We start from the raw sequence: 24,073 nt of genomic DNA, 5'->3' as shown, positions 1-24,073 counted from the left end.
TTTTTACTTTAGTTTATTTGGTAAATATTTTCTTAACTCTTCTTGAACAGCACTGTTGGTTAACTTCTTGACGCTAGGGGTCAGATTTTTTTAATTTTTAAAAATAACGTTCCCATGGTAAACTGACTATTTCTCAGGTCCAGATCATAGAATATGCATATAATTTACAGATTAGGATAGAAAACACTCCAAAGTTTCCAAAACTGTCAAACTGTGAGTATAACAAAACTGATTTTGCAGGCGAAAACCTGAGGAAATCTAACCCGGAAGTGATTTATTTTATTTTATCTGTGTTTCATTGCCCGTCTTTCTTCCATTTTAAAGGGGTATCAACCAGATTCCCTTTCCAATGGCTTCCTCAGGCTGTGACCAGGCTTTAGACATAGTTTCAGGCTTTTATTTTGAAAAATGAGCGAGATATTTCAAAACTAGTCAGGTGTCCTTTGATTAGTTCCTGCACGCGAGAGGGGTAGCTCTCCATTTTCTTTCTCTCTTTTATTGGATAGGTTACGGTCGAAATATTATTGATTATGTATGTTAAAAACAACCTGAGGATTGATTATAAAAAACATTTGACATGTTTCTACGAACATTACGGATACCTTTTGGAATATTCGTCGAACGGAACGAGGCTGTGGTTTTCTGAACATAACGCGCAACCCAAATGGCGTTTTTTTATTATAAAAGTAATATTTATCGAACAAAAAGAACATTTATTGCGTAACTGGGAGTCTCGTGAGTGCAAACATCCGAAGATTATCAAAGGTAAGCGATTAATTTGATTGCTTTTCTGACTTTCGTGACCATGCTAATTTGGGGCTAGCTGTTCTAGCATTGATTGATACACTCACAAAAGCTTGGATTGCTTTCGCTGTAAAGCATATTTTCAAAATCTGACACGATAGGTGGATTAAGGGCTTGTAAGTAAGCAGTTCACGGTAAGGTCTACACTTGTTGTATTCGGCGCATGTGACAAAGTGTTATTTGATTTGACACCAGTCACCTGGGAGACTCACCTGGATGACCTCTCATGAGTCTTTTCCTATCATGTGTAGCAGCAATAGTTTTAAGCATGTCTCTTCTAATTGTCTGAATGGTGATAGTCATCTGTGTGGTTGGTGACTGATGCATATTGATGCTCCTCATAAACACTGTACACAAACAATAACAGACTTAGAAATAGCAGTAAATGTTTTGACAGTCATTCAGTAAAGGCTGCAGCATTACACCTCTAGAGGGTGTCCTCCCCAACTCATGAAGTGAAGGCAATAGCTAGAGGATGATGCTAAAAAATGACAGAAAAATAAAAAATGAGAGGCTACAAGGACAAAACTCTTGATGCTGCAAAGATGAAAATATCTCAAAAAACAAGATAGAAATAACTTAACTCAACCAAAGAAGCAAAACAACGCAACAGTCTTTTGCATCAAGTACACCAAGTGTTCAGAGAAAATTAAAGCAATCCTGAAAAAGGAATGGCATATTTTGCAATCAAACAAAAAAAAATTGCACACCTCTTCAAGGAACCCCCACTGGTGGTCTATAAACGTGATCGCACTATTGGAGATAGTTTGGCGAGATCTGACCTGCCCCCTGAGCCCACTCAGACACTCTTGACACCCACTCCAAATGAGAACTACAAATGTGGCTCATGCGCACAGTGCAACAGCACTATAACAACATCCTTCTTCAGACACCCACATACAGTTTGAAAACTCCCAGTTAGGGGTATCATCTCATGAAAGACCAAGAGAGTAATCAATCTCATTACCTGTTCATGTGGGAAAGTATACGTAGGACAAACAAAAAGATAATTAATACAACGCATAGCTGAACACCGCAGCTCAATCACAGGTAAGAACATTGATAATCCATTAGCAGCTCACTTTGTTGAAGCTAACCATCCTATCTCCTCCCTCAAATAGACAGGCATTGAGCATGTTACTCCATCAAGGAGAGGTAACATTGAGATCCTACTACAAAGGGAGGCTTACTGGATATCCTATCTAAAAACATTGCCCCCTAGTGGTCTGAATATTGACTTTGATCTCAGGTCCTTATGAACAATTCTCTCTTTAATGAACCAGTCTTATAAATTGATATATTCTTTCTACAGCTTATCAGCGTACACCTAATATGTTCCCCCTGTTGATGATGCTAATTATGCATTATGGTTGAACCAAAAGATTACATGTAACAAAATGTTTTCATGAAATAGGAAACAATTAAATATTTATGTGAAATTGAATTAAACAATAATGTATGCTGATGCTAATATTATGTACAATATGTAACTATGTTTCCATATGATAACAATAGCCTAATATATTATATATGCTATAACCTATTGTTTTTTAACAGTTTCACTCAATTCATTCTAATTAACTTAATAATTATGACACACCCCTCACTATTGTCATTGGTGTTTGTCTACATAACCTGGTTTATGCACTCATGACTTTACCCTGAAGAAGGCACAGTGATGGCGAAACGTTGGTGATTTACCCAATAAATTACTGGGAGTTTATATATAGAGTGTGCAACTCTATTTTTATAGCTTATAGTTATTCGCTGTTAGTCAGCACCTCTGCATAAAATAATGATTTCTGGGTGTGCGCCAGATCATGTTTTTTAATAGGTAGAAGATGAACACCAATGTATTATGTTTCACCATCCTCAAATAAGTTCCTCATTAGGCCTATGTTATACAGATATACATTGTCAATCTAGCCAACAATCACAAATCTGTTATATGAGACTCAAGGATCAAGGAAACCTTACCGTGATGGAGGTCTTAGCATTACAAAGCACTTCCTCTGCAGCCAATATGTCTGACTGCACTTCCTGTACTGTACATTGCAGGGATTTAAAGGGAGGACACTCTCCCGTAACCTCTGTCAGAGACCCTGAACCAGCTGGGACGGGATGAGTCAGACAGAGACGCAGGAGGACTTTTACTGTCCCTGTCATAAGAAGACCCACATCTCAATATACCATATTTATCATACAAAACCCAAACTAAGAGTGACGTTTCAAACGTTTACTCAGAGAATATGTAACAGCTGAATACATACATTCAATACAGCGCAGTGTGTACTTCCACCCTTAGCTCTCACCCCCTCCCTTACAAAAAGATGTACTACAGTACTTTTCCATCACCCAGGATTTCTCTGTCCATATCACAAGACTTCTTATCAGTCAGGAGAGGCCTTGACTCATTGGGAGTACACATTCCTACAGTCCACTAAATAATTACACTTCTCATACACAAAGAGCTTGAACCTAACACTACTTTCAATCTCTAAGGATATATAAAAACAATTGAATCATACTTAGAGGGTAAAATGCAATACAAATAATAAAGATATAAACAGCAATTTACAATATATCACCTGTCAGAGGCAAATGTACCAGAAAGTAAGGAATATGGGAAAGGAACAGATCATCATACATACAGATTATATACATACATAAAGTCGGAAGTTTACATACAACTTCCTGACATTTAATCCTAGTAAAAATCCCTGTTTTAGGTCGGTTAGGATCACCACTTTATTTTAAGAATGTGAAATGTCAGAATAATAGTAGAGAGCATGATTTATTTCAGCTTTTATTTATTTCAGAAGTCTACATACACTTAGTATTTGGTAGCATTGCCTTTAAATTGTTTAACTTGGGTCAAACGTTTTGGGGTAGCCTTCCACAAGCTTCCCACAATAAGTTGGGTGAATTTTGGCCCATTCCTCCTGACAGAGCTGGTGTAACTGAGTCAGGTTTGCAGGCCTCCTTGCTCGCACATGCTCTTTCAGTTTTGTCCACAAAGCACCCCCACAACATGATGCTGCCACCCCCGTGCTTCACAGTTGGGATGGTATTCTTTGGCTTGCAAGCCTCCCCATTTTTCCTCCAAATTTAACAATTGTCATTATGCCCAAACAGTTCTATTTTTGTTATATCAGACCAGAAGACATTTCTCCAAAAAGTACGATCTTTGTCCCCATGTGCAGTTGCAACCCGTAGTCTGGCTTTTATATGGCGGGTTTGGAGCAGTGGCTTCTTCCTTGCTGAGTGGCCTTTCAGGTTATGTCGATATAGGACTTGTTTTACTGTGGATATAGATACTTTGTACCTGTTTCCTCCAGCATCTTCACAAGGTCCTTTGCTGTTGTTCTGGGATTGATTTGCGCTTTTCGCACCAAAGTGCGTTCATCTCTAGGAGACAGAACGCATCTCCTTCCTGAGCAGCTGTGTGGTCCCATGGTGTTTCTACTTGCGTACTATTGTTTGTACAGATGAACGTGGTACCTTCTTGGAAATTGCTTCCATGGATGAACCAGACTTGTGGAGGTCTACAATTTTTTGTCTTGACTGATTTCTTTTGATTTTCCCATGATGTCAAGCAAAGAGGCACTGAGTTTGAAGGTAGGCCTTGAAATACATCCACAGTTGCACCTTCAATTGACTCAAATGATGTCAATTAGCCTATCAGAAGCTTCTAAAGCCATGATATTATTTCCTGGAATTTTCCAAGCTGTTTAAAGGCACAGTCAACTTAGTGTATGTAAACTTCTGACCCACTGGAATTGTGATACAGTGAATTATAAGTGAAATAATCAGTAAACAATTTTTGGGAAAACGACGTGTCACAAAGTAGATGTCCTAACCGACTTGTCAAAACTATAGTTTGTTTACAAGAAATTTGTGGAGTGGTTGAAAAACGAGTTTTAATGACTCCAACCTTAGCGTATGTAAACTTCCGACCTCAACTGTATTTCTGTTGCCTCCTATGACTGACTGAGCCTGACCCACATGTTCAGAGAGCATACAGTTTTCAGGCCCTGTTGCAGGTATAGTATCTGGGCCTCCTGACTGTGTCTGGTTGTTCCTGAGAAGACAGTTCTGGATCTGGACACACAACAGCCAAAGATGTTTATTTATTTATTATTATTATTATTATTATTTTTATTATTTTTTTTTTTTTTTGGGGGGGGGGGTAAGTATATATATCTATTCACGTATGCATACATATACACATATATACATACACATACCTACATAGACATACATACTTTTTTAAAAGAGTATACCTTTATTATTATTACCTGCAAACCCTACCACCGATCCCCCAATTGGAGTAAACTGATAAACATTTCTGTTTTTACCTTCAATTTATACATCTTATACACATTTTACAGACACAGTCTACTTTATAATAGTTCTCTCTTGTTTGTTCTTAGTCCTTCCTCTATTTCTGTTGTCCATCCAGTTTGATTTCCACTTGTAACTGTGCTATTTCACAATAGCTCCGCACCTATACACATTTCACAGATCCCGTATGCCCTACATTGTTTATCTTGTTATTAGTCCCACCCTTCAGCTCCACTCAACCTTTCCCATCTATCTTCCAACATCATCCATTTCAGATTTTTATTTGCCATATATTTTTCAACTGTGCTGTGATGCTTCACAAAAGATTTGAATCTTCCTATTCTCATAGCTTCCACGGATTGTAAATTAAAAATAAACATTTTTGCTAAAATAATTATTATATTATTGATTGATTGACTATGGCTTTTCAAATCCCCCAGTATTGCTATCTGTAGCGTTAGTTCTACGCAAATGTTGCAATTCTTCAACCATTCCTGGACCTGTGACCAAAAACGAGCAACATGCGGACAATACCAAAATAAATGGTCTAATGACTCTGCCTCCTCACAGCAGAATCTACAGAGCTGAGAAGATTGTATCCCCCATATATATAACATTCTATTAGTTGCAAGAATTTTGTACAATAATTTAAATTGAAAAATTCGAAGTTTTGAATCCGGCGTTGTTTTGCGTATCAATTCATAAACCATGTGCCATGGAATGGGTACATCGAAAATCTCTTCCCAACTATTTTGCAATTTATATGGCACAGCTGTAAGTTTTTTGGTCCTTAAATGAAATTGGTATATGTTTTTATTTATCACACTTTTCTTTAACCATTTATGTTCTTTAATATAAGGCCGACATACAAGTTCCTTACTTTTATCCCCTTCCACCTGCCTCTTCCATTTTTGTGGTAATGCTGCAATTAATTGGTTGTAATTTTGGGTAGAGCAGACATTTCTATATGTCTGTGTTAGCTGCATGTGTGACATTACTCCACCAGTCCTATATATGATATCATTCACAAAAATTATACCTTTTTTAAACATTTCTTCGATAAATACAGTTTTTTTTATCAATTACTATATTTGAATTTAACCACAAGATTTGTTGTACTATTTGTTCCGTCCTTTCAGGTGGATTAAACTGAAATTGCAACCAACTTTCTAAGGCTTGTTTAAAAAATAAAGATATTTTGGAGATTATTTCCTTTTCGAGCAACCGAAAGTAAGCAGGTGTAATCTGTATAAAGGGAAAAAGGCCCTTCTTGAACATAGGATGAGACATTCGTACCAATCTACTAGAGAACCAGTTTGGATTTAAGTATAACTTTTGTATGACTGATGCCCTTAGTGAGAGGTCTAATGCTTTAATATTTAATAATTTCTGCCCTCCGAATTCATATTCGTTATATAAATAGGCCCTTTTAATTTTATCTGGCTTGCCGTTCCAAATAAAATTGAATATTTTTTGTTCATATAATTTAAAAAGCAGGTCACTAGGTGTAGGCAAAACCATAAGCAAATAGGTAAACTGTGATATGATTAAAGAGTTAATCAGGGTGATTTTCCCACAAATAGACAGGTATTTTCCTTTCCATGGTAGCAAAATCTTATCTATTTTTGCTAACTTTCTATAAAAATTTATTGGAGTGAGATCATTTCTTTCTTTTGGGATTTGTATAACGAGTATGTCCACATCACCGTCAGACCATTTAATTGGTAAACTACATGGCAATGTAAAATGTGTATTTTTTAGTGATCCAATACGTAATATGGTACATTTATCATAATTTGGTTTTAATCCAGAGAGGATAGCAAATGTATCTAGATCCTCTAAGAGGCCGTGGAGAGATTCTAGTTGTGGTTTTAAAAGAAAACATGAATCATCAGCGTACAATGACACCTTAGTTTTTAGGCCCTGGATTTCTAATCCCTTAATATTAATGTTTGATCTAATTTTAACAGCTAACATTTCGATGGCAATAATAAATAGATATGCCGATAGTGGACAAAGATGTTTATTACCAGGGTGAGAGATGGAGTTTTGAATGTTCGTTTTTAGTCAGGCATCTCATGGACAGCCCAATCTAAACTTCTGTCTCCTCAGGACTGCTACGACAGTGAAGTTCATGACTAAACAAACATGAAAGCCAGGAAAGGAAGGGTAATATTATGTTTTAGGAAATATTGTTCTGTTTGATGCACTGAGACCTTCCCTGTCCATGATTCACTTCTCTAGAACATTTGCCACATCCAGAAACCCATTGGCTGTCACATTGTTTCTGTCCCAGACCAGGGTCCTGTAGAGACATGGATAGGGCTATGGCAGGTCAGGTTATTGTTGCTTAGTTTGTGAGTTACGTAGTGTTATGGCTATGATAGTGGTTAGAGCGTTGGGCCAGTAACCGAAAGGTTGCTAGATTGAAACCCTGAGCTAACAAGGTCAAAATCTGTCGTTCTGCCCCTGAACAAGGCAGTTAACCCACTGTTCCTAGGCCATCATTCTAACTAAGAATTTGTTCTTAATTAACTGACTTGCCTAGTTAAATAAAGATTAAATAAAAAATAAAATACAAATATGATGAGATAGGTGTGTTGGGTGTAGGTTTGATTGGATTATGACTCGGTTACCTAAGCTTAGTGTTGATGAGTAAGGCCTTGGCCAGAAATTTGGCTCTAGTGTCTTTGATACAGTTGCCGCTGATGTCATTGTGGCCGCTGGTGGCATTGCAGCTCAGGCTGTTGATGAGGATGGTGGTACTTGTCTTCAGCTTGGAATCACACACTGACAGACTCCCGGGGCTGTGTGCACGCACATATGCAGACGCACACCACCGATCTCACCAAAGGGGCTGCAGTGGAGCAGGTTGAGAGCTTCAAGTTCCTTGGTGTCCACATCACCAACAAACTATCATGGTCCAAGCACACCAAGACAGTTGTGAAGAGGGTACGACAAAACCTATTCCCCCTCAGGAGACTGAAAGGACCCATGCCATCTGAAAGGACCCATGGCTCAGATCCTCAAAATATTCTACAGCTGGACTGGTTGCATCACTGCCTGTTATGGCAACTGCTCGGCCTCCGACCGTACGGCCCAGTAAATCACTGGGGCCAAGCTTCCTGCTATCCAGGACCTCTATACCAGACAGTGTCAAAAAAAGGCCCTAAAAATTGTCAAAGACTCCAGCTACCCTAGACATAGACTGTTCTCTTTCCTACCGCACGGCAAGCGATACCGGAGTGCCAAGTCTAGGTCCAAGAGGCTTCTAAACAGCTTCTACCCCCAAACCATAAGACTCCTGAACATCTAGTCAAATGGCTGCCCTGTCACGCCCTGACCGGAGATATCTCTGTTTTCTTTATATTTTGGTTAGGCCAGGGTGTGACTAGGGTGGGTACGTTAGTTTTTGTATTGTCTAGGGTTTTTTGTATGTCTAGGTGATTTGTATGTCTATGGTGGCCTGATATGGTTCCCAATCAGAGGCAGCTGTTTATCGTTGTCTCTGATTGGGGATCATATTTAGGTAGCCATTTTCCCTTTGTTTGTGGGTTCTTGTTCTATGTTTAGTTGCCTGTATGCACTACTAATATTAGCTTCACACTTCGTTTTGTTATTTTGTTCGTTTGTTCAGTGTTCATTCTTAAATAAAGAAGAATGTACGTATACCACGCTGCACCTTGGTCTCCTTCTTACAACGGCCGAGACATGCCCAGGCTATTTGCAGTACCCCCCCCCACCCCCCCTCTTTACACCACTGGTTCTCTCTGTTGTCATCTATGCATAGTCACTTTAATAACTATACCTACATGTACTGTACATACTACCTCAACTAACCGGTGCCCCCGCACATTGACCCTGTATCGGTACCCCCCTGTATATAGTCTCGCTGTTGTTATTTCACTGCTGCTCTTTAATTACTTGTTACTTTTATCTCTTATTCTTATCTGCATTGTGGGTTAGGAGCTCGTAAGTAAGCATTTCACTGTATTCGGCGCATGTGACTAATAAGATTTGATCTGAGCCAGAGCTCCATCCAATAAGAGCCCAGAGCCTAGGCCTGAAAGAACTTCAGTTGGTTTACATGAACTTCACCCTGACATCTCAATCTCAGATATAAGAGGGCTCATTGATACTCTGAGAGAAAATGGCTGCCTGTTTTACTGAGCATTGTATACTGTAAGAGTTTAAGCTGCTCAGTGTGTAATTACTGAGGCAGGCCGCGTCTCGCTGGAGAAGGATTCTGGGTAATTAAAAGTCTTGCTTTCACACAGGGGGACGTCCCTGAGGACTGTGCCTCCACACAGCCTCCAACTATTACAGGGAATGGGACACCACTAGAGACGAGGCCGGGGCAGTGGTAAAGCCAGGGTCAAAATATAAGAGGAGCAGGGATATTTACTGAGGAGAGGGTAAAGGAGACTGGGATATATTGTTGTTGTCAGAGGCTAGGAGATGAATGTGATGTAAGTGAGGCCTTTGCAGAGTTAAGCTGATGTTTAAGTCAATGGTTGTTTACGACAGGTTGTTAGAACAGGTTTATAACAGGTAGATGGTGCGGCAGGTAGCCTTGATGTTTGGTCAGTAACAGAAAGGTTGCTGGTTCGAATACCGGAGCCGACAAGGTAAAATAATGTATCTGTCGCCGTGCCCTTGATCAAGACACTTAACCCTAATTGCTCTAGGGGCGCTGTACAATGGCGACCCTGGCCGTAATCCCACTCCCTGAGGGTGTCTCAGGAGGAGTTGGGATATGCAACAACAACATTTCCATTACACACGTGTGGAACAGGACAAATATAAGCACCCCCCAAATGATTATAATTATACATGGTACACAGGAAAGTTAAGTGTTTGAGATATGACATATGAAAGAATGTAAATAAGTGAGTTTGTCACTCAAAGGACAAGATGGAACACTCACACATTCCTCCTCCTGCATGAACTGGACAATACGCTGTAGGATGTTTGTTATTAGAGCTCTGTGGAGAGAGAGCGGGCAGAGAGAGAAGGGGACAGTTGATGGATATACAGTAGATAGATGGATAGAAAACACAGTGGGCGTGACAGAACAATCTATTCACCTGGACTTGACAAAGTTGAGTCCCAAAGCCAGATCGCGGATGGAGTGCCTGCGACTGATGGACAGCACCATGGTTACCATGTCCCTCTCAAAACCTGAGGATAGATAGATGTAAATTAGTTACTCTCTCTGTGGAAGAGTGGACTTTCTGTCTTTCTGTATGATTTGAGAAAGCTATCTTTTCAAGTCAGCTCAATTCATGTTGAGCCTATTTTGTCATAAATACACAAATTAGGATTCCCTGGAGCTTTTTGACAGTTGCATTACCCATGAAAACGAATGGTCTCTATATATGAGCCACTGGCTGGTGTAGAAGAAAGTAGGGAGCCATCGTCTTGGTTCCAGTCAGTGTGACGTCAATTGTACGATCCCCAGAAGTGAGGGACGAGGAAGTGGGTTGGCAGACAGGCAGGTGCTGGATGCTGGAGTATCAGTGTCCCAGCAGTGCTGTATCTATTCTGACTGACACTGACGTGTCTGGCCTTGCTGCTCAGTGCTGCATGGAGGATTGTCTGTGGGAAGCTGGGAACCTTGCCTGCACTTGTCTACCTGCTCCAGAAATAACATGGCCTGATTTGAGGTCCTGTCAGCAGTCAAGCATTTTATTGGCTCTGCTGTATTTCCAGAACATGGGTTGAGAGAGGTCATAGTAGGAGAAGAGAAAACATATTTTTCATTTTCTATTGGTAGATCCAAAAATAATGGTAAGTTATAATAATGCGGAAAAAGGGTTATTCATCGAAAAACAACTGTTTTCTTATCCCCTGAATATACATTTCCTCAGCATTCGGTTGCCCTCTGACATTCCTAGATAGAAATATATGGAAAATACTCTATTCAAATGGAGTTTTCTTTCTCTTATTGATGCGCCCAATGGCCCCCTATGGAGACTCCCTGGACAGTTCCCAGAACAGCCAATCTAACCACCACCCCTCATCCATGGTGAGGTTGGGCTGATTCTTGAGCTCTCCTCATTGTACTAGAGAGCAGGAACACAAGGAACACACTGAGAATAATTGGTGTCTCCCTCTCTGTTAAGTGATCTGAATGGTGATTTATCACCTGCTGGTTGGCACCACCTAGCCCACAGGCACCACCCCTGTCTGTGCTCTCTCCATCTAACACACCTCTCTCTCTCTCTCTCTCTCTCTCTCTCTCTCTCTCTCTCTCTCTCTCTCTCTCTCTCTCTCTCTCTCTCTCTCTCTCTCTCTCTCTCCTCTCTCTCTCTCTCTCTCTCTCTCTCTCTCTCTCTCTCTCTCTCTCTCTCTCTCTCTCTCTCTCTCTCTCTCTCTCTCTCTCTCTCTCTCTCTCTCTCTCTCTCTCTCTCTCTCTCTCTCTCTCTCTCTCTCTCTCTCTCTCTCGATAGATAGATAGATAGATAGATAGATAATTGAAGAATCCATAGACTCTAACCAATTCTGGGAAAATTGGAAAACACTAAACAAACAACAACACGAAGAATTATCTATCCAAAATGGAGATGTATGGGTAAACCACTTCTCCAATCTTTTTGGCTCTATAACAAAGAATAAAGAGCAAAAACATATACATGATCAAATACAAATACTAGAATCAACTATTAAAAACTACCAGAACCCACTGGATTCTCCAATTACCTTGAATGAGTTGCAGGACAAAATAAAAACCCTCCAACCCAAAAAGGCCTGTGGTGTTGATGGTATCCTTAATGAAATGATCAAATATACAGACAACAAATTCCAATTGGCTATACTAAAACTCTTTAACATCGTCCTTAGCTCTGGCATCTTCCCCAATATTTGGAACCAAGGACTGATCACCCCAATCCACAAAAGTGGAGACAAATTTGACCCCAATAACTACCGTGGAATATGCGTCAACAGTAACCTTGGGAAAATACTCTGCATTATCATTAACAGCAGACTCGTACATTTCCTCAATGAACACAATGTACTGAGCAAATGTCAAATTGGCTTTTTACCAAATTACCGTACAACAGACCATGTATTCACCCTACACACCCTAATTGACAACCAAACAAACCAAAACAAAGGCAAAGTCTTCTCATGCTTTGTTGATTTCAAAAAAGCCTTCGACTCAATTTGGCATGAGGGTCTGCTATACAAATTGATGGAAAGTGGTGTTGGGGGTAAAACATACGACATTATAAAATCCATGTACACAAACAACAAGTGTGCGGTTAAAATTGGCAAAAAACACACACATTTCTTCACACAGGGTCGTGGGGTGAGACAGGGATGCAGCTTAAGCCCCACCCTCTTCAACATATATATCAACGAATTGGCGCGGGCACTAGAACAGTCTGCAGCACCCGGTCTCACCCTACTAGAATCCGAAGTCAAATGTCTACTGTTTGCTGATGATCTGGTACTTCTGTCACCAACCAAGGAGGGACTACAGCAGCACCTAGATCTTCTGCACAGATTCTGTCAGACCTGGGCCCTGACAGTAAATCTCAGTAAGACCAAAATAATGGTGTTCCAAAAAAGGTCCAGTCGCCAGGACCACAAATTCCATCTAGACACCGTTGCCCTAGAGCACACAAAAAACTATACATACCTCGGCCTAAACATCAGCACCACAGGTAACTTCCACAAAGCTGTGAACGATCTGAGAGACAAGGCAAGAAGGGCATTCTATGCCATCAAAAGGAACATAAATTTCAACATACCAATTAGGATCTGGCTAAAAATACTTGAATCAGTCATAGAGCCCATTGCCCTTTATGGTTGTGAGGTCTGGGGTCCGCTCACCAACCAAGATTTCACAAAATGGGGCAAACACCAAATTGAGACTCTGCATGCAGAATTCTGCAAACGCAGAACACCAAATAATGCATGCAGAGCAGAATTAGGCCGATACCCACTAATTATCAAAATCCAGAAAAGAGCCGTTAAATTCTACAACCACCTAAAAGGAAGCGATTCCCAAACCTTCCATAACAAAGCCATCACCTACAGAGAGATGAACCTGGAGAAGAGTCCCCTAAGCAAACTGGTCCTAGGGCTCTGTTCACAAACACAAACACACCCCACAAAGCCCCAGGACAACAGCACAATTAGACCCAACCAAATCATGAGAAAACAAAAAGATAATTACTTGACACATTGGAAAGAATTAACAAAAAAACAGAGCAAACTAGAATGCTATTTGGCCCTAAACAGAGAGTACACAGTGGCAGAATACCTGACCACTGTGACTGACCCAAACTTAAGGAAAGCTTTGACTATGTACAGACTCAGTGAGCATAGCCTTGCTATTGAGAAAGGCCGCCGTAGGCAGACATGGCTCTCAAGAGAAGACAGGCTATGTGCACACTGCCCACAAAATGAGGTGGAAACCGAGCTGCACTTCCTAACCTCCTGCCCAATGTATGACCATATTAGAGACACATATTTCCCTCAGATCACACAGATCCACAAAGAATTCGAAAACAAATCCAATTTTGATAAACTCCCATATCTACTGGGTGAAATTCCACAGTGTGCCATCACAGCAGCAAGATTTGTGACCTGTTGCCACAAGAAAAGGGCAACCAGTGAAAAACAAACACCATTGTAAATACAACCCATATTTATGCTTACTTATTTTAACTTGTGTGCTTTAACCATTTGTACATTGTTACAACACTGTATATATTTAATATGACACTCGTAATGTCTTTATTGTTTTGAAACTTCTGTATGTGTAATGTTTACTGTTAATTCGTTTTGTTTGTTTCACTTTTGTGTATTGTCTACCAAATTTGCTTTGGCAATGTTAACACATGTTTCCCATGCCAATAAAGCCCCTTGAATTGAATTGATATAGATATAGATATAGATATAGATAGATAGATAGATAGATAGATAGATAGATAGATAGATAGATAGAAGGGGTGGGTTTGGTATCGTACCATTGTCAGAGAGGTCCAGAATGCTGATGGCCTTGGCTTCAAAGATGTGCTCCTGAATCACCTGGGCTCCAGCAGACCTCAGCTGGACACATACTACACATTACATTTGAGCCATTTAGCAGACGCTCTTATCCAGAGCGACTTACAGTAAGTAGTGAGTGCATACATTATCATACATATGATTATCAACCAGCCAAAACCTGGCTCAGCTCACTGATTAAAAAAAAAGTGAGATGTGTCTATTAATTAGAATTTTTGATTTTACCAGGTAAAATGACTGAGAACACATTCTCATTTACAGCAACAACCTGGGGAATAGTTACAGGGGAGAGGCGGGGGGATGAATGAGCCAATAGGAAGCTGGGGATGATTAGGTGGCCATGATCACACCTGTGCCAGGTGTGATATCCCTCTTAAATAGCTCGGGCAAATGTTCCCATTGACCCCGTAAGGCCAGCAGGTTAGTCTTTTCTTCTTTCTTTTTTTTCTTTGTCTAAATTTTAAATTTTTTTGTATTTTAATTTTTTTTAAATGTTTTAAATGTTTTATTTCTTACTATTATTATTATTTATTTTTTATTGGTGCGTGACTGTAATTGAAAGTTGTATTGTCAATCTTGTTTTGCATTTAACGCCACTTTAAATGTGCACATGACACTGCAACAAAATTTCCCCATGGGGACAATAAAGTAAGTAAGTAAGTGATGGTATGAGGGCCAGATTGGGAATTTAGCCAGGACACCGGGGTTAACACCCCTACTCTTATGATAAATTCTATGGGATCTTTAGTGACCACAGAGAGTCAGGACACCTGTTTAACGTCCCATCCGAAAGATGGCACCCTACACAGGGCAATGTTCCTAGTCAATGCCGAAAATGCAAACATATAGTGTGTGTGTGTGTGTGTGTGTGTGTGTGTGTGTGTGTGTGTGTGTGTGTGTGTGTGTGTGTGTGTGTGTGTGTGTGTGTGTGTGTGTGTGTGTGTGTGTGTGTGTGTGTGTGTGTGTGTGTGTGTGTGTGTGTGTGTGTGTGTGTGTGTGTGTGTGTGTGTGTGTGTGTGTGTGTGTGTGTGTGTGTGTGTGTGTGTGTGTGTGTGTGTGTGTGTGTGTGTGTGTGTGTGTGTGTGTGTGTGTGTGTGTGTGTGTGTGTGTGTGTGTGTGTGTGTGTGTGTGTGTGTGTGTGTGTGTGTGTGTGTGTGTGTGTGTGTGTGTGTGTGTGTGTGTGTGTGTGTGTGTGTGTGTGTGTGTGTGTGTGTGTGTGTGTGTGTGTGTGTGTGTGTGTGTGTGTGTGTGTGTGTGTGTGTGTGTGTGTGTGTGTGTGTGTGTGTGTGTGTGTGTGTGTGTGTGTGTGTGTGTGTGTGTGTGTGTGTGTGTGTGTGTCTACCTCACAGCCGCTCAGGTCTAGCTCCAGCCCACACAGATGAGTACTTACTTCTGGCTAGACCCTGCAACAACAATCTGCATAAAAGAGATAAAATATGTGTATCAAACAGCAGTATACATGTGTAAATCAAAATGCAAACACATGCAGTATTATACACTATCATCCAGTGCTATAAGTAGGCTTCACATTCTGTTTGACATGTATCACGTAGACATTTCCTGGTATGGCATTCCATCAGTCTTCACCTTAGAGCCACTCTGGGTGTAGTCTGGTTCCTGCCAGTCCCACAGCTCAGAGCTCTTATTGAACAACTCCATTACAGTCCTTGTCACCTCCCTCAACTTCATGGGGACAGAGTGAGGTTAGCGGATGGGTCTGACAACACCGGTCAAGATATATAATGGAAAGCAGGGTTCTCACCTGTGTGAGAAGGGGTCCCTGGACAGGTTGAGGTGAGCCAGATTGGAGCAGAAGACTGCTGACAGAGATACAAACAGCTAGGGGGAGAAGAAGTTGGGGATGTAAAGTGCTTTATTTCACATTGGCAAAAACATGCATATCAGGCTATTCATTTTCAAATGAACAAAGATTACAGAGACTGATTATGTTTATTGTCATGACCAGAAGTAAAACGTTAAAGGTCACTTACAGCATCCAGAGGGCAGTCATTTCCACTCAAGTCCAGGTTAGACACAGCATTTGTCCCTGAGAGGAACTTAAACACTCAAGTCCAGGTTAGACACAGCATTTGTCCCTGAGAGGAACTTAAACACTCAAGTCCAGGTTAGACACAGCATTTGTCCCTGAGAGGAACTTAAACACTCAAGTCCAGGTTAGACACAGCATTTGTCCCTGAGAGGAACTTAAACACTCAAGTCCAGGTTAGACACAGCATTTGTCCCTGAGAGGAACTTAAACACTCAAGTCCAGGTTAGACACAGCATTTGTCCCTGAGAGGAACTTAAACACTCAAGTCCAGGTTAGACACAGCATTTGTCCCTGAGAGGAACTTAGACACTCAAGTCCAGGTTAGACACAGCATTTGTCAGGAAGAGATATGAAGCTATTTAGTGCTATGGCCCTCTAGAGCCAAAACCATCTACTGAACAACTCAATTCAATACTGTACTATGGAGTAATTATATTACTCTGATTGAGATTCCTCCTGCATCATTAAGTCATATCAGTATCAAATTGCATGCATATCCTGACACGTGGGACTGCATTGGCAAAACAAACTCCCTTTAACTTTACAGCAAATAATATTTCATAGACAACCCATTACTGAATATAACCAAGTCAGTTAATGTTCCATAGTATCCACCCTGTACATTATACACAAAATGCATTTAGCTGTAACTAACAGCACCTACAGTATAGACCTTTATTCAAGTGTGATAGTGTATGGAGCAAAGAATTCTAAACCATGAACTGAAAACAAGTGTTGCCCCCACCCTCACCACAGCCTCTTCTGCAGCCAGACTGCCTGTGTTGCCCCCACCCTCACCACAGCCTCCTCTGTAGCCAGACTGCCTGTGTTGCCCCCACCCTCACCACAGCCTCTTCTGCAGCCAGACTGCCTGTGTTGCCCCCACCCTCACCACAGCCTCTTCTGCAGCCAGACTGCCTGTGTTGCCCCCACCCTCACCACAGCCTCTTCTGCAGCCAGACTGCCTGTGTTGCCCCCACCCTCACCACAGCCTCTTCTGCAGCCAGACTGCCTGTGTTGCCCCCACCCTCACCACAGCCTCTTCTGCAGCCAGACTGCCTGTGTTGCCCCCACCCTCACCACAGCCTCTTCTGCAGCCAGACTGCCTGTGTTGCCCCCACCCTCACCACAGCCTCTTCTGCAGCCAGACTGCCTGTGTTGCCCCCACCCTCACCACAGCCTCTTCTGCAGCCAGACTGCCTGTGTTGCCCCCACCCTCACCACAGCCTCCTCTGTAGCCAGACTGCCTGTGTTGCCCCCACCCTCACCACAGCCTCCTCTGTAGCCAGACTGCCTGTGTTGCCCCCACCCTCACCACAGCCTCTTCTGCAGCCAGACTGCCTGTGTTGCCCCCACCCTCACCACAGCCTCCTCTGTAGCCAGACTGCCTGTGTTGCCCCCACCCTCACCACAGCCTCCTCTGTAGCCAGACTGCCCCCACCCTCACCACAGCCAGACTGCCTGTGTTGCCCCCACCCTCACCACAGCCTCCTCTGTAGCCAGACTGCCTGTGTTGCCCACACCGTCACCACAGCCTCTTCTGCAGCCAGACTGCCTGTGTTGCCCCCACCCTCACCACAGCCTCTTCTGCAGCCAGACTGCCTGTGTTGCCCCCACCCTCACCACAGCCTCCTCTGTAGCCAGACTGCCTGTGTTGCCCCCACCCTCACCACAGCCTCCTCTGTAGCCAGACTGCCTGTGTTGCCCCCACCCTCACCACAACCTCCTCTGTAGCCAGACTGCCTGTGTTGCCCCCACCCTCACCACAGCCTCTTCTGCAGCCAGACTGCCTGTGTTGCCCCCACCCTCACCACAGCCTCTTCTGCAGCCAGACTGCCTGTGTTGCCCCCACCCTCACCACAGCCTCCTCTGTAGCCAGACTGCCTGTGTTGCCCCCACCCTCACCACAGCCTCTTCTGCAGCCAGACTGCCTGTGTTGCCCCCACCCTCACCACAGCCTCTTCTGCAGCCAGACTGCCTGTGTTGCCCCCACCCTCACCACAGCCTCCTCTGTAGCCAGACTGCCTGTATTCCCTGACAAATCCAGGTGACACAGAGAGCTGGCGAAGTCCTTGTTCTGAGAGAACCCCTGAGTCAGATTAGCCAACCCTGGAGAGATGGAGGGGGCAAGAAAGAGGAATGAGAAAGAGAAATGCAATACTCTACGTGAAAACTATCACAAGATAAGTATCAACACAAAGACATAGTTTCTTTATGGAAAATGAACAAAAAGGGTGAAGCAGACAGAAGAGTTTGGGAGAGACAACAATCCTGGAGACAGACACCTGGGTGAGACCATTGGGTTCTCCAGTTCCTGACTGAGAGCTTTCACACCCGACGACAGGCAACACAGGTAACACACATGAGCAGATAAGTAGTCACGAGCCAGTCCAGGCAAGTTGGAATTGGGAACCTCAGCAATGGACATTAACAAACCCCAAAAGTTATTTATGATAGGAAAAGGCTCACCTTTGTTCTCTATATAATTGGCTGAAAGGTTGATGGTGTGGATGGCGGAGCAGGTGTGATCTCGCAGGCCACAGGCCGTCTTCAATGCAAAATTCCAACAAGAGGAAGGGCTAGGAGAGAGACAGAGAGACAGAGGAACAGAAATTAGAAAATGAAAAATAAAGTGAACCAATCACATAAATCAAATGTCATCCAAAGATTTCCCATTTCCTCAGTGCCTCAGACACCAGGTAGAATGATTTAGGGAGGGAGGGATGTTTTAGAAAGGTGAGGAGGATCACATGGAGTAGGCTACTCACAGATTGAGCCCACCTCCTTCCAGACACACCTCCTCCAGGGTTGAGGATCTGTTGATCATGAAGAGAACCTGCTCCTGGACTTCGGAGCTCTGGGGAGAGATACAGAGGGGGAAGAATCATTCCTCTACTATGTTTTGAATCATTAGCCATCCCATCTTCATAAACTGGCAGCAAATCTAATCTCCATGAGAATCTCCATCTAATTTCCATGAGAATTTCCATCGAATCTCCATGAGAATCTTCATCTAATCTCCATCTAATCTCCATGAGAATCTTCATCTAATCTCCATGAGAATCTTCATCTAATCTCCATGAGAATCTTCATCTAATCTCCATGAGAATCTTCATCTAATCTCCATCTGAATCTCCATGAGAATCTCCATGAGAATCTCCATCTAATCTCCATGAGAATCTTCATCTAATCTCCATGAGAATCTTAATAGAATCTTCATCTAATCTCCATGATAATCTCTATGAGAATCTCCATCTAATCTCCATGAGAATCTTCATCTAATCTCCATGAGAATCTCCATCTAATCTGCATGAGAATCTCCATGAGAATCTCCATGAGAATCTCCATGAGAATCTTCATCTAATCTCCATGAGAATCTCCATCTAATCTGCATGAGAATCTCCATCTAATCTCCATGAGAATCTTCATCTAATCTCCATGAGAATCTTAATAGAATCTTCATCTAATCTCCATGATAATCTCTATGAGAATCTCCATCTAATCTCCATGAGAATCTTCATCTAATCTCCATGAGAATCTCCATCTAATCTGCATGAGAATCTGCATGAGAATCTCCATGAGAATCTCCATGAGAATCTTCATCTAATCTCCATGAGAATCTCCATCTAATCTGCATGAGAATCTCCATCTAATCTCCATGAGAATCTTCGGTGTCAGAATTTTCTATGGTCATATGGTCGGTCTATTTTCTACGGTCTATTTATTAATTTCTAGGAAATTCCGTTAGCCTATAGAAAGGTCGTTCCACAAAATCAGTGTCTTTTGCGTTCCTTTGATATTTTAAGTAGAAATTGTGCACCAATTTCAAAAGCCTATTCAGATTTTTGATATAAATAAAGGCTTGCTAAAGTGCCAAAATTCTGCATTTTGACATGTCCCTCAGTCAACCCTGTGTCACTTATAAGATTTCAACCCACTTCATCGCAAAGTGTATCCAAGTTTTCACCATCATTGTAAAGCCCTAGTTATTTTGTTGCTTTGACAACCCAAAACATTGATTAGTGATTAATCAAATCACATGCGCTGCACATGCTTACTTACAAGCCCTTAACCAACAGTGCCGTTCAAGAATTAGAGTTGAGAAAATATTTACCAAATAAAATAAAGTAAAAATAAAAAGTAACACAGTAGAATTACAGTACATAACAATAACGAGACTATATACAGGGGGCACCGGTACCGAATGAATGTGCGGGGGTACAATCTGTCCCTCATTTTCAGATCAACCCTTTTACATGAACTGAACTCTTGTTTTAATATGGTGAACCTATTGCTTTTTAAATATTTTTTTGAAAAAAAACATTGTACATATAACAGTCGAATCATAGAGCAGGTGAGCCGGTTCTACTCTTTTTGGCAATTTTCTGGTGTTTTGTGGTGGAAAATTGAGCTGGTCGAGAATAACACATCAATCCTGTTAAGCTTGCGTTCAATTGCCACTCCCTGTTACAAACAACAAGCTTCCATTACCCCTGTCACATTGTCAACCCTTTCATATCGTCAACCATGTTACGGTCAACCCTGTTACGGTCAACCGCTACTTTACTTGACACTTACGATAGTCATTTTATTATTTAACTTCTTGAGATGGGAAAACGTGTTTTTTATGATATTGAACATGTGCTCTTTATGACAGAATGTACAAATTTGGTGAAATCAAAAGGCACCGAATTGGTGGAACAACCCAAAAGAATATCATTACATCCGTTACACACAAATTCTCTCTCATCGTGAAGGTAATTTCCCTGACCTCCATCATAGCCAGGTGATTGTCTAAAAGCACTACAGTACCAGTAACACAACAGCAGGTAGATTATGAAGTCAGTATGGCACCCTGCCTCCAGGGCTTAGTGCTCTGTGTGCACATGTGAGGACTGTTGATAAGGCCTGCTAGACCCTGCAGCGTTGACCAGGTCGGACAGTTTGGTCATCCACAAGATCCCATCCTCAGCTCACACTGCCAAAACGTATGAATGTGACATCCATGACAGGACCAGAGAGTGCAAGACTCAGAGCAAGATAACTCAGGGAGAGAAGCATCAAGCTGTGTAATAACATGAGATAGTGTGCTCTCTAACAGGACTTGGAAAAACAAATCAGGATGTGGCTGAAAGGTTTACCAGTTTGAGGTCTTTGTTGGAGATCTTGGTGAACCATTGGTTGAAGGAGAGATTCCAAACAATTCTGGGCATAGTAAATGTCAACATCCTGAAAGAATATACATAATAAATATATTTACTAATATTATTGATGTATGATGACATCAGTTGATATTTATAGAACAAATGTATTTATCAGAAACATTTAATGTGGTGTCATCATAGTTGGATGGTAGCCTACGGACCTATTGGACCTCCCTGCAGGGGAACTCATTGAAGTCACATAGAGCAGCATTTGTCTCTGAGAAGCCTCCTATAGTGTAGAGAACCACGGAATGACAGAGAGATCAGATACTGTACAAATCCATGTCCACATAGTATGATACACACAACTGACGTGACACTGGTGCAGTGGTGTGATTGATTCTACTGACAACATGGTCCCAGTGTTCCAGTCAGCTGCTCCTCCACCCAGGTTGCCAGGTTCCACATCCGCTCCTGCAGATCTGGAGGGATTTTTTTCAGGATCTTCCTGAGAGCAGGAGATAGAAACACATACACATGTAGATGTCAAACATTTTAAACCCTCAGACATTACAGATATTTACATGAGGTATCTATTTCATTATTGGTATTGGATTGGAATATGATTCAGAAGTGAGTTAGAAAACCACCATTCCTTGGATAGAAGAGGATCACTAAGGATCCCTAATCAGTTGGTTAATGGGTCGACCTCAGGGGTTTCTGCTATAAGTACATCACAAACAACCCTCACAAGGCTTGAGGGAGGGAATGTTCAACTACATTACCATGACACTCACCCTGGAGATGAATCAGGGATGATCTTCTTCATAGAAGCTGTCACATTACTGACCAAAGCCTTGATGTCCTCAACAGACGTCAGACTGAGAGAGTAGGTCTCTCTGTCCGTTTCAATCACCACCTGAATGGTCAACAGTACATACGCAGGAATCTATCTGTCACTACGGACACCATGCAGACATACAGAGACACATTCGGACCGAAAGATTGGCAAAATAGTATAGTCGTTAGTGGCCACATAGACACAGGAACTCTGAACTCTGTCTCTGCTTGTCCATTTGGTGTGACTAAATACCTGTAGAAAGTTGTGGTGAGTAAGATTTACACAAATCTGTTGCTGTCCTACACAGTCCTATGCTTCATAACATTTCAGAGCCTCCATTTCTGTTTTTAAATCATGTCTGTGGCCCTGCAGCCTTTTCAAGTGTCAGGGTCAAGTAATATTTCCAGATGACCCTTCACTTCCTTGTCCCTGTGAGTGTGACCAAACCACGACACATCACACATTCTCACCAGGGGTTCTACACTCTCACTGTCATCATGGTATCACTAAGCGACAGCCAGAGAGAGAATGACAGTGTCTGCACATGCTCTCTCCCCCCTGAGGAGCTGAACCAGTGGTGGTGACTAATGTTTCCCATCCCAGGATGGACAGTGTTAACCTCTGAAGAGCTACAGAAGAGGAAGCACCACAGTCTCAGAGCCCTGATTGCGTCCTGTGCATACGGACTGGGACCAGAGGTGTGCAGAGAGAGGGAATTCTTCAGATGAGTGGATGGAAATCTGAAGTTTTCCCTCATCTCCCATTGGTATAATAGTTACCATCTCCTTATGTGGTAGGTCCAATACTGATAGTTAAAGGGTGGTGATGGATTGCAGGACATTAGGAATGTTTGACTGTTCACATGTAACAACATTGAGTTGGGTAATTTGCTTTGTGTTCCCAGCTTCTCTGATTCACCACCCTAATAATTGACATGATCAGCAGTGATCAGAGCTAGCCTATGGCCAATCAGGGTTGTTCATTTTCAAATGGACATAAATATTTTAACACCCATGCAAAGGTAACCATGGTGGTAAGGATATGCTCAGCCAGTAACACACTAACACTACTCCCTCCCTTGACATACTGTATTGTACATATGAGGTGGATTTAATCAAAATAAAGAGAAAAACGCATCCGACTGCATGGCTGCTTTCAAATATGTCAATGAAGTACTGAGAAACACAGAATTCAAATCATTCAAGTAAGGAATGACATACTACAAAATATATGTAACTTCAGACATAGAAGAAGTTCATTTGTTTTACCTGATTGAGGCTCTCAATGCTGACGGCATAAATCTCTAGATACAGTAGCTGAAGGAGCTTTCTGCCTGCAGGGAGAGACCAGACTGTGGTCAACAGTGAAGCACTGATACAAACACTGGAAAGGCATACTGACTCAAACAGGTTAACCCCCTAAGGTCGATGTCAGTGCCCCGTGGAAATCTAATTAGCATAATAAAAAAATGCGGAAGTGTGTCACAGGCAGATGGGGTGGATTGAGACGCATCCAGTGCAAAAAAAACAGATACAGTATGTCATCTCTCAGTGGAGTGCATCTCTCAGGAAAAGTGGGGGTGTCAAAAGGAGTGGACGTTTTGAAAGGAACCATATAATGAGAAGTGGGGATATAAAGTGGGGATTTCCTAGCAATTTAACATCAGAAGCGCTGGAATTCCATAACTTGATATTTCAATTATTATTATTATTATTTCAAATAAGTTAAGGTAGCTACGGTTAGCTAGCATTTACATTTACGAAAAACTTTACGTTCCATACATGGCTACCTGTAGGTAACGTTCAAAGAGTGATTTTTTTTTTTTTTTTTGCATAACTGAAATTTCTTACTGTCATATCTGCAGACCAT

The 24,073-nt window shown here is 41.9% G+C and overlaps 1 pseudogene; it reads right to left on the bottom strand.

Moving 5' to 3' along the window:
* The window catches only part of LOC129866534 (capping protein, Arp2/3 and myosin-I linker protein 3-like), a 50,966-nt pseudogene extending 26,893 nt beyond the window's left edge, over positions 1-24,073 (bottom strand).

This window comes from Salvelinus fontinalis, chromosome 12 (genome assembly GCF_029448725.1).
Source record: "Salvelinus fontinalis isolate EN_2023a chromosome 12, ASM2944872v1, whole genome shotgun sequence".
NCBI classification, from domain to species: domain Eukaryota; kingdom Metazoa; phylum Chordata; class Actinopteri; order Salmoniformes; family Salmonidae; genus Salvelinus; species Salvelinus fontinalis.
The sequence above is the reverse complement of the archived record's forward strand: the minus strand, read 5'-3'. Positions and strand labels throughout refer to the sequence as shown.